Consider the following 11,648-nt stretch of genomic DNA (forward strand, 5'->3'; position numbering starts at 1 on the left):
TCTTTATTTAGCAAAACAAGCAGACCTTACATTCGACACACACTTGGAAGAGTGCCCCTGACTCAACATTACATCACATTTTTTATTTGTTAAAGAAGAAAGGTAACAACAGGGCAAGTTATATAGTTACAATGCATTCATAGTGCTTCCTTTGGGTTGCACTTAATTTTGAAACACCTAGCTAGCACACCCAATATGAGAGTTAATCGCACTGTCTCTGAGCTGCATTCATGTATATGCAGATTTCTCAGGTGCAATCAACCCCCGTCTGCAGCTCCAGGAAGACCACTGTTCCATGCTTCATTTTATATTCAACCTACAGTTCACATTCAGATCAGAAGACTGGTTGCTGTTGAAATTAATATTTCCTTAACCCCAGAATAAGCCCAAACAATGGTATATCATATAGCAGTCACACCATGGGCATGTAGAATGAGAGTGGGAGAAGATGCCCAAGCCTATGGAGAAAAGTGTTTGAGACACAGGAAACATTTGATCAGAGGGACGGGCTTTCCCTGGAGCAAAGGAGGATGAGAACTGACATACTTAAGTATGTAAAAATATGAGAGGCCATGAAAGTTTGCCATGATAGGGGTGCCCAAAACTAAAGGAGAGGAACCATAGAACATTACAGCACAGAAACAGGCCCTTTGGCCCTTCTTGGCTGTGCCGAACCATTTTTCTGCCTAATCCCACCGACCTGCACCTGGATAATATTACTTCATCTGTTAGCTCATTCCACACTCCCACCACTCTGTGTGAAGAAGCCCCTCCTAATGTTCCCTTTAAACTTTTCCCCCTTCAACCTTAACCCATGTCCTCTGGTTTTTTTCTCCCCTAGCCTCAGTGGAAAAAGCCTGCTTGCATTCACTCTATACCCATCATAATTTTATACACCTCTATCAAATCGCCCCTCATTCTCCCATGCTCCAGGGAATAAAGTCCTAACCCATTCAACTTTTTTCTGTAATTCAGTTTCTCAAGTCCTGGCAACAACCTTGTAAACCTCCTCTGCACTCTTTCAACCTTATTAATATTCTTCCTGTAATTAGGTGATCAAAACTGCACACAATACTCCAAATTCGACCTCACCAATGTCTTACACAACTTCACCATAACATTCCAACTCTTATACTCAATACTTTGATTTATAAAGCCCAATGTACCAAAAGCTCTCTTTACGACCCTATCTACCTGTGATGCCACTTTTAGGGAATTATGTATCTATATTCCCAGATCCCTCTGTTCTACTGCACTCCTCTGTGTCCTACCATTTACCTTGTATGTTCTACCTTGGTTTGTCCTTCCAAAGTGCAATACCTCACACTTGTCTGTATTAAACACCATCTGCCATTTTTCAGCCCATTTTTCCAGCTGGTCCAAATCCCTCTGCAAGCTTTGAAAACCTTCCTCACTGTCCACTACACCTCCAATCTTTGTATCATCAGCAAATTTGCTGATCCAATTTACCACATTATCATCCAGATCATTGATATAGATGACAAATCACAATGGACCCAGCACTGATCCCTGTGGCTCACCACTAGTCAAAGGCCTCCACTCAGAGAAGCAATCCTCCACTACCACTCTCTGACTTCTCCCATTGAGCCAATGTCTAATCCAATTCACTACCTCTCCATGTATACCTAGTGACTGAATCTTCCTAACTAACCTCCAATGTGGGACCTCGTCAAAGGCTTTACTGAAGTCCATGTAGACAACATTCACTGCCTTCCCTTCCATCTATTTTCCTAGTAACCTCCTCAAAAAACTCAAATATTCAGGGTAGGTGAGGTCTTTGATTATGCTGGCTGCATTACCTCTAAACCAATTCCAATACCAAATAGGTTTAAGGTGAGAGGGGGTGAAGTTTAAAAGGAATCTGGGAGGAGAAAAGTGGCAATGGCATGAAAAGTAACAACATTTAAGAGGCACCTAGACAGGTACTTGAATGAGCAGGGCAAGGAGGGATATGGAAATAATGCAGGAAAAAGGGATTGGTATAGGTAGGCATGAATGTCAGCATAGACGTAGTGAGCTTATTTAATGCTATATTCCTCTATGGCATGTGTGCTAACCAAAAGTGAAGTCCTTATTCAGAAAGACAGAGAACACAACCGGGAAGAAATTGGGTATGACCAATTGTGAACCAACTGGGCATCAACATCCAGTGGTGGGAGGGGAGCCTAAACTTGTCTGCAATTAAGCTCATTTATACTTACTCTGGACAGGCTGCTAGAGTCCATCAAGCCTTGAGATACAACTCACCCTTCTGACCTCCCTCAGGGTCAGTACCATTCGCCCTAACAAATCAAGTCACAGAATGGGAATTCGTGAACTTTGTCCAGCCAGGACAACATTCCAACCATTCCTGGCTCACCAGCTAGATTTCCAAACTAACAAATCTAATAAACAATTTAAACTCCTGGTGGCAGGGGTGCATTAAGCCACTGTCACTGTGGATGAATCCTGATCAAAAAGGGCCTGATAGATGCAGCCTCCCCTGAAGGCCCCAGGAGTGTCCAACAGGTGATGCAGCTCAACTTCAGGCCAAACCCTTTAAAGGCATTCTCGGGAAGCCACAGTATTCCCTGTGCAATTAGCACAATGTCAGCGATCACCGACTGACATACAAAGGAGTTTCTATGTTCTCCCTGTAACTGCGTGGGTTTTCCCCTGATGCTTTGGTTTTCTCCCACGTCCCAAAGCTGTATGGTTAGGGTTAGCTGAGGACAACATATGTTAGCACCAGAAGTGTGGCAACATATTAGGCCTGCCTCCTGCACAATCTTCAGATTGTCGGTCATTGATACAAATAACACATTTCACTGTACGTTTCGATGTTTTGATGTAGATGTGAGAAATGAAACTAATCTTTAATCGCCTATGTAAATGTAGCGGATGTTCAGGCCGGCATCTCACATACGGCAGCTATGATTCATCTCAGTCATCTCTGCTGGAGGAACTCAGCACGTCATGTAGCATCTATGGAGGGGAATAAACAATTGACATTTTTCCCCCGTCCTTTTCCATCCCTGATGAAGGGTCTCAGTCAGAAACATCAGCTGTTTATCTCCTTCCATGGATGTGGCCTGCCAAACTCCTACAACTAGCTCTTCATTCCTTGCTTCCTCACAGCTGGAGATTCCCAGAATAACATGGAAAACATTTCCAAGTCATTCACAACGCACCCTTGAGAGAATGTAACATCCTCACCAATTTAGTCCCCAGCTTATGCCCTTTCCAGGTGGAAGAAGAATATCGAGGAAGCACAATGTGCCCCTCTGCCAGGAGCACGGAGGGCAGCCTGAAAGGCAGATTAAGTGCACCACTTCCGAAGTTGCCCCTTGCACCTACGGGCCCACCTGTAGCAGCATCTGTGGGCCCCACATTGGCCTCAGCACCTCTAATGAGACCATTAAAGGACAGAAGAAGGAGCACACACCACCTACCCAACCACCCACCTCATTAAGGATCAATGCTTTGGTGGCCAACGCTACAATCCCCACAACAGTCTCATTGGCCTCTTTTGAACCAGCAGGACTGCATTGGATTGGACCAATCAGACGCCAAACGTCCAATTCACAAGAGATTCTGCAGCTGCTGACAACACACACACAAAATGCTGGAGGGGTATAAACAATCCACATGATGCAGGTAATCTTTAACCCAAGGGACTGCCGAAGAAGGCAGCAGCAAAATGTTGGCCGTTGAGTAGGATTTACAAGGGCTTTGGATTTGTGTCCTTTTTTATCGTAAAGGTTAACACGTAATGAGATTCTTCTCTGTGGAGCTGTATATTGATCTGGACTAGGCTCCATTTCACCTAATATATGCCAGCAAAACACGCTCAACAAACATTATCCTCTACCACACCAAAGCTCCTGCCAGTGTGCATGAGAGAAAACTGCAGCAAATTGCCCAGAGCTGACAACATATAGGTATAATTACCTATTATTCTTGTAGAAAGGATGACAGAAGAAACACAGCACAACTATCTCCACACTGACACAGAGAGAGTGGGAGATAATGAATTCTACAATTGTTAACTTTTATGGTTAATTATTAAATGTTATTCCATCAATGAAGATTAAAATTCCAGAGTTCTGGAACTTGGCAGTTGATATATTATTGATATTTTTGTTCACTCTCTTGCATATAAATTGACTTAAATGAATCAACCCCACACTGGTTTTAAATTAAGTCATTCTAGCTGAAGACCTTGGGGCCAAACATCTTCTTACATTAAACAGAACCTGCTGGGGTTGCCATGACAACAAAGCACTTTGAAAAAAAGCTCAAAAAGAATTGGGAGGGGTGCAAAGAAAACGTCAATGATAACTGCTGAAGATGATTTTTTTAAAAAACAAATAGACAAAAAAGACAGGACTTAGAGAATTGACGAGTAGAAGGCATCATTTTACATTTGTCAATCTGACCCTGAGATTTCTGTCGAAGTGCAATTGTGAGACGAAATTGAAATCAAAGTTGCTGGCAAGGTTTGGGGTCTATTCTGAACCTATTAACTGAAGGTGGCATTGAACAATGATTAAAGTGCACAAAGTCAGGATGTTTGCAAAGTAATTTTAGGGATGGAACAGCCATTTACAAAACCTTTTCAAGGACTGAGGCAAGAACGTTTTCGCAATGTGGAGGTCTGGAGAAGGGATCTGCGGAGGATTCATGTTCTGCTGTGTTTCCTATCTGTCCATTTACAATCGAATTGGACAAAAAGCCTTTAGGTATCACAAATGTACAAAGTGTTGGAGATACCTGGCACGCTGGCCTTCAAGCTCAAGAGTTGGGACATTATGTTGCAGTTGTACAAGACTTTGGTGAGACTGCAGCTAGAGTATTGTACAAAGTTTCAGTAACAGGAAATATGTCATTAAGCTGGAATGAGTACAAAGTAGATTCATGAGAAAAATGTTGTCAGGACACGTGGGCCTGAGTTATAAGAAGAGCTTAGCAGGCTTGGACTTTATTCCTTGGAGCATAGAGGATGAACGAGTGGCCTTACAGGCACGTATAAAATCACAAAGGTGCATAGACATAGAATGCAAAGCCCTTTTCCCCCCAAGGCATACCAGAGGGCATTGGTTTAAGGTGAGAAGGGAGAAATTTAAGGGAGCTGTGGGACAATGTCAGCATGCAGAGGGTTGTCCGTAAATGGAACACACTAGCCAGAGGAAGTAAAGACACGTACAAAAACAACAATTAAAAGACACTTGGATAGGCAAATGGATAAGAAAAGTTTAGAGCAGGGGTTCCCAACCTTTTGTTTTGCCATGGACCCCGACAATTAATGGAGGGGTTCGTGGATATCAGGTTGGGAACTCCTGCTTTAGAGGGATATGGGCCAATTATGGGATTAGTTTAGATGGTCATTTTGGTTGGCATGGGTTGGGCCAAAGACCTATTGTGTGCTGTATGTCTCTGAACGGCTGCCTTACTTCACTGCATCCTGATGTCAGCGCAAGAGGCAAGTCTGGTGGCATCCCATCAAGGATTCCCACCCACTCAATCGATCATGTGGGGTCCACAAGCCATGATATAAAGGGAGACAATCTTACAACCTTCAACTGCCACTTAGAGAACACACAAAATGATTTCTTCCCGTTAGTCACAACGGATTGCTCCCAGTGGAACAGAAAACGCTGCTATTTCTACCCACCTCCCTGTTGGAGACCAGCCAATTGGAATAATAAGTAGCACACACTTTTTTCCTCTATGAATTTAAGTAATGAAAATTTGCATTTCATACTTAATGTAGTCAAATATTCTACGCCACTTCACAGCAGGGTCATCGGCAAAAAAACCAAAATACATTGAGTCACATTAAGGGATATTAGGCCAGGCATTGATATACATAGTATGTTATTTACATGATGATAAAAGTTGTATACCATGCAATAACCTTATTCTGATTAACCTGATGCCAGTTCAAGGCCACAAGGCACAACAAAAAATTCAATCCGTCAGATTAATTCCTGTCTGCCTGGGAACTTTGTAGCTTGGTTTATTTCCTCTCAGTTTACACCTGCACGCGGTACTTCACAATTGCTATACTTGTAAAAGTGTGCAATTTCTTAAGTGCAACTTCTGCAGACATCACTTAAAACTCACTGCTGCCTGAAAACCTTGTAGGTTCGCTGGAAAAGCTTATCCGACCACATCCAAGTGAAGCACGCTGAGATATTCACAGCGTGAGCAAGGGTAATATATACAGTGGCGTGCAAAAGCTTGGGCACCCCGGTCAAAATTTCTCTTACTGTGAATAGTTGAGTGAGTAGAAGATGAACTGATCTCCAAAAGTCATAAAGTTAAAGACGAAACATTCTTTTCAACATTTTAAGCAAGATTAGCGTATTGTTTTTGTTTTGTACAATTTCAGAGTGAAAAAAAAGGAAAGGAGCATCATGCAAACGTTTGGGCACCCCAGGAGATTTGAGGTCTCAGATAACTTTCACCAAGATCTCAGACCTTAATTAGCTTGTTAGGGATATGGCTTGTTCACAGTCAACATTAGGGAAGGCCAGGTGATGAAATTTCAAAGCTTTATAAATACCCTGACCCCTCAAACCTTGTCCCAACAATCAGCAGCCATGGGCTCCTTGAAGCAGCTGCCTAGCACTCTGAAAATTAAAATAAATGATGCCCACAAAGCAGGAGAAGGCTATAAGAAGGTAGCATTTTCAGGTAGCTATTTCCTCAGTTCGTAATGTAATTAAGAAATGGCAGTTAACAGGAATGGTGGAGGTCAAGTTGAGGTCTGGAAGACCAAGAAAACTTTCCGAGAGAACTGCTCGTAGGATTGCTAGAAAGGCAAATCAAAACCCCCGTTTGACTGCAAAAGACCTTCAGGAAGATTTAGCAGACTCTGGAGTGGTGGTGCACTGTTCTACTGTGCAGCGACACCTGCACAAATATGACCTTCATGGAACAGTCATCAGAAGAAAACCTTTCGTGCATCCTCACCACAAAATTCAGTGTCAGAAGTTTGCAAAGGAACATCTAAACAAGCCTGATGCATTTTGGAAACAAGTCCTACGGACTGATGAAGGTAAAATAGAACTTTTTGGCCGCAATGTGCAAAGGTATGTTTGGAGAAAAAAGGGTGAGGAATTTCCTGAAAAGAACACCTCTCCAACTGTTTAACATGGGAGTGGATCGATCATGATTTGGGCTTGTGTTGCAGCCAGTGGCATGGGAACATTTCACTGGTAGAGGGAAGAATGAATTCAATTAAATACCAGCAAATTCTGGAAGCAAACATCACACTGTTTAAACAGCTGAAGATGAAAGAAGGATGGGTTCTACAACAGGATAATGATCCTCACATACCTCAAAATCCACAATGGACTACCTCAAGAGGCACAAGCTGAAGGTTTTGCCATGGCCCTCACAGTCCCCCAACTTAAACATCATCGAAAATCTGTAGATAAACCTCAAAAGAGCAGTGCATGCAAGATGGCCCAAGAATCTCACAGAACTAGAAGGCTTTTGTAAGGAAGAATGGGCAAAAATCCCCCAAACAAGAATTGAAAGACTCTTAGCTGGCTACAGAAAGCATTTACAAGCTGTGATACTTGTCAAAGGGGGTGTTACTAAGTACTGACCATGCAGGGTGCCCAAACTTTTGCTTCAGGCCCTTTTCTACTTTTGTTATTTTGAAACTGTAAAACATAGAAATAAAAAAGTAATCTTGCTTAAAGTATTAAAGAAACGTGTCATCTTTAACTTTATACCTTTTGGCAATCAGGTCATCTTTTACTCGCTTAGTTATTCACAGTAACAGAAATTTTGACCAGGGGTGCCCAAACTTTTGCATGCCACTGTAAATGCATATTATTGTTGTTGGTTGTTCACACGTACATAACACTAGATCATAAACATACAGAAATTTCTCAGCAGCACCAAATTTTCCCCCCAAATTTATTATTCTGGAAAAGAGCCTGACACATCACAGGTACCTCTCAATGGCCAATTCAGATGCGGGGGGGGGGGGGGGGGGCTTTCCTTGGTTTCCTGATTCCTAGAGCATTCCTTAAGATACTGCAGTAGAATTAGGCCATTCAGTCCATCAAATCTCTTTTGTCAATCAATCATGACTTGAATTTTTTTCCTAAACTCCATCTTCCCAACTTTTCTCTGTAACTCTTAACCCCTTACCAGTCAAGAGGCTATCATTCTCTGCTATAAGCACACCCAATAACTGAACCTCCACAGCTCTTCATGGCAACAAATTCCACAGATTCACCACCCTCTTGGCTGTAGAAATCCCTCATGTCAGTTCTAAAGAGGTGTCCCTTTACTGACACAGTGCCCTTGAATCCTAGACTCTGCACACAGCCTTTCCACACCCATTCTATCCATGCCATTGAATATTTGGGAGTTTTCAATGAGATTTCTCCCTCATCCTTCTGAACGCCATCTTGTACAGGCTGAGAAACATCAAAAGTTCCTCATACATTAAGCTTTTTATTCTCAGCATCATTCCTTTGAACAATCATTTCAATCTATCTCAATGTAGCTACTGCATATCCTACATTAGATTCTCCTTCTTCACTTACATTAACAGCTTTTCCTTGCTCACATAAGGATGTGGCATGATAGCACAGTGGCTTGCACAAAGCTTTACAGTACAGATGACCCAGGTTCAATTCCTGCTGCTGCCTGTAAGGAGTTTGTACATTCTCACCAGCACGAGTTTCCTCTGTAAGCTCTAGTTTCCAACAACAAAATTATGCATCTTATGCCTCTAACATCATAAAATGCATCAGAGTGCTTCATGCAGATAGTGTCAGATAAGCTCTTCCACAGAACCACATATGACAGACAAGGTGGGTGTGGAAGCTAAAGGAAGAGACAACAAAAATTGATAAATTTTGCCTCTCAATATTGGCCACCATCTTTTCCCTATCCAACATCTAAATGGCTCTGACTTCATTAATCTGTTTGACTGGTCACTTAAATGCAGTGACAAACAATCTGTATTTTCACTGCATGTCTGGTCCATCAGCTAGACAGGGGTTTTTTTTGCCCCTGGAGAATCTAGACTGTCTCTTTATAGCTCAATCATTCGTCCACATACTTCAGCGAGGAAAACTTGAAGATTGTCTGCACCCTTATTTTGCTGTCTGCGAGCAATTTCAACCGGTCAAACATCACAGCCAGCAAGTTTCATTCATTTGACGGTGGTTAACTGCTGATTCACCCAACTCTCTCATGCCACTACACCCTGTTCTCTGGAATTCTCTCTCTACTACTCCATACACCATTCTCTGCCTCCAAAAGCCTATCAAAAATCAGCTCCCTTAACGAGGCCTTTGAAACTTCCCCTACCCATGTCCACTCTTCTTGTCCCATGCACGCCCATTTCCAAAAGTACAAAACCTTACTTCTGATTTTGTCAATTCTGTCAAACTCAAAAAGATAAAAATAATTACAGGAATAGATTTGATTTTCTGCCTTTTCTGAAAAAAATCTGTCCCTTTTACTCAGTACTGTATTAACAGGGAGTGTCTGTGCCTGTAAAGCAAATATGAGATTCTTTAGATATTTTCAACCAAAACTACTGTCAGTTAGCAAATTCCAAAAAATTAACAATATGTCTGCAAATGAACTACAGATCCTTAAATTCTTTTCTGTCAAATCTCCTTATCTGCATTCAAGAGTAGGCCCCGGAATGCCAGCACTAAATTTAATGATCCTCCCTATCATAGCGTCCTGCCAGCTGGGTAACAAGAAAACAGGGCTGAAGAGAACGGGAGGCCTACTCCTACTTCATTCCATTAATATGCAGAACACGCACTTAACCCACGCATATCATTTTAAAATACAGCTCCTATAAAACAAAAACAAAACATCAGAGGGAAAAATCTTCATCCAAAAAATACTTTTCTGAAAGCGTACTAATATTCATTCCACCGACTGTGTTACTCATTTACCTTCCACTGACAGCTCACATCGACTCGGCACAATTATGTGCTCCACAGCACCACTCGGTGGCCTGCACTGATCCCGTTTCCCTGTCAGTCGATCTGACAGCAAGGATTTCAGGTCACAAATAAAACAACTTGGTTAAAAGTTGCACTCTGTAACCATGATTTAACTTCTTAATGCTTTCAGCTCACATTCATGTTTCTACCGTTTACCTTATGGAATAAGGTCGAATTGGAAGTCTGGAATTCGAGACCCGTGCACTGTTTAAGCCAGAATATTTGTGACATTTGCAGGCTGCCCACAAGCACACCCTCAGGTATGTTGGTTGTTTAAAAAGGGGCATTTCGCTGTATGTTTTGATGTCCATGTGGTAAATGAATTTGAATCTTGAATTTTAAGTAGAAATCTGTAGACCTGCCATTCATTCTGTGAAAAATCAAGTCAAGTCAAGTCACTTTTATTGTCATTTCGTCCATAACTGCTGGTACAGTACTTAGTATGAATGAGACAACGTTTTTCAGGACCATGGTGTTACGTGACACAGTACAAAAACTAGACTGAATGCCCTTGTGGGCAGAATTCACCCAGACTGTTAAGGGTTAAATTCACTGTGTATGTTGCATGCAGCATTTTGTTGGACATTATTACGTTTTGGGGGCAAGGTTTTCCTGATATATATATGATATCGCCATTTGTTGGTGGGTTCAATAAAGTGTACATTAGAAGTATTTACACTCATGTCAATTTTTGTCAACGGTCCTACATTGGTGACCACGACGCTTCTCTGGACAATTTCGGAGCAATTTCGCTTGTTTTACACGACTGCAAACGCTGTTGCTCTCAAGCTGCCTGAATTCTGGCAGGAACATGCCGCCATTTAGTTTGTTCAGGCAGAGGCCCAGTTCGCAGTGTGGGGAAGACGACACCAAATATTACTACATTGTCGCTGCATTAGACAGCTCTACGGTGACCAGGGTGGTGAGCGTCCTACAGCACCCTCTGGAAGTTTGCAGATAAGAGACTCTTAAGCAACTCCTTCTAGAAACTTCTGAACTTTTCGAGTCTGAACACACCCGTCAGCACCTCTCACTGCCAGTTTAGGTGACTCCAGTCTGTTGGAGTTAATGGACCGCACGTTGTTCCTCCTTGGCAGATATCAACCACGTTTCATCTTCAGAGAACTTCTCCTGCAACAACTACCAGGCAAGGTGCAGTCACTCCATCTGGCTCTCCCCTCAAAGATCTCCAGACTCCACACTCCAGTGCGAAGTTTTTCCCGTAACCAGAGGGCCTGTGTGACCATACAGCTGGATGACTTCGCTGCCTCACCGCCACTTGAGCATAAGACAATCGTCGCGGCTCAATGACAGTCCCCTACCTTTGCTGTGTTTCTACCATGCGTGTTTCGGGCCAAGAGCTAAGAAGTGCCACCTACCTTGTGGGGTCAAGGAGCCGGGAAACGGAACAGTGAGTGCCCGTTAGCAGCTATGGGCGTTGGCAGGTCAGGCAGTTTGTTCATTACAGACTCTGTTTCCAGGTGCCATTTCTTCTGTGACACGGATGCTCAGGTGAGCATCCTGCCCACATCTAAATTGAACATACAAACTCAGGAATTTGGACATCTCTCAAGGCCGCAAATGGCAGCGCCATCCGGACTTTTGGTAAGTGTGAGGTGGCATTGTGCTTTGGCAGGCAGAAAGTTT

The 11,648-nt window shown here is 42.7% G+C and overlaps 1 protein-coding gene across 7 annotated transcripts in view; it reads right to left on the reverse strand.

Moving 5' to 3' along the window:
- The window catches only part of hyi (hydroxypyruvate isomerase), a 128,046-nt gene extending 117,956 nt beyond the window's left edge, over positions 1-10,090 (reverse strand). For 5 of the 7 annotated variants that reach the window (XM_073062796.1, XM_073062800.1, XM_073062794.1 and 2 more), the window contains exon 1: positions 9,951-10,090. The gene's annotated coding sequence lies outside the window, so the exon portion shown is untranslated. Of the gene's footprint in view, positions 1-3,951; positions 4,019-9,950 lie in introns of those variants that run through there. The other 2 variants (XM_073062795.1, XM_073062798.1) reach the window with 2 other exon arrangements.
- Between the last annotated feature and the right edge of the window lie 1,558 nt (positions 10,091-11,648).

This window comes from Hemitrygon akajei, chromosome 12 (assembly GCF_048418815.1).
Source record: "Hemitrygon akajei chromosome 12, sHemAka1.3, whole genome shotgun sequence".
In the NCBI taxonomy this organism is placed as follows: domain Eukaryota; kingdom Metazoa; phylum Chordata; class Chondrichthyes; order Myliobatiformes; family Dasyatidae; genus Hemitrygon; species Hemitrygon akajei.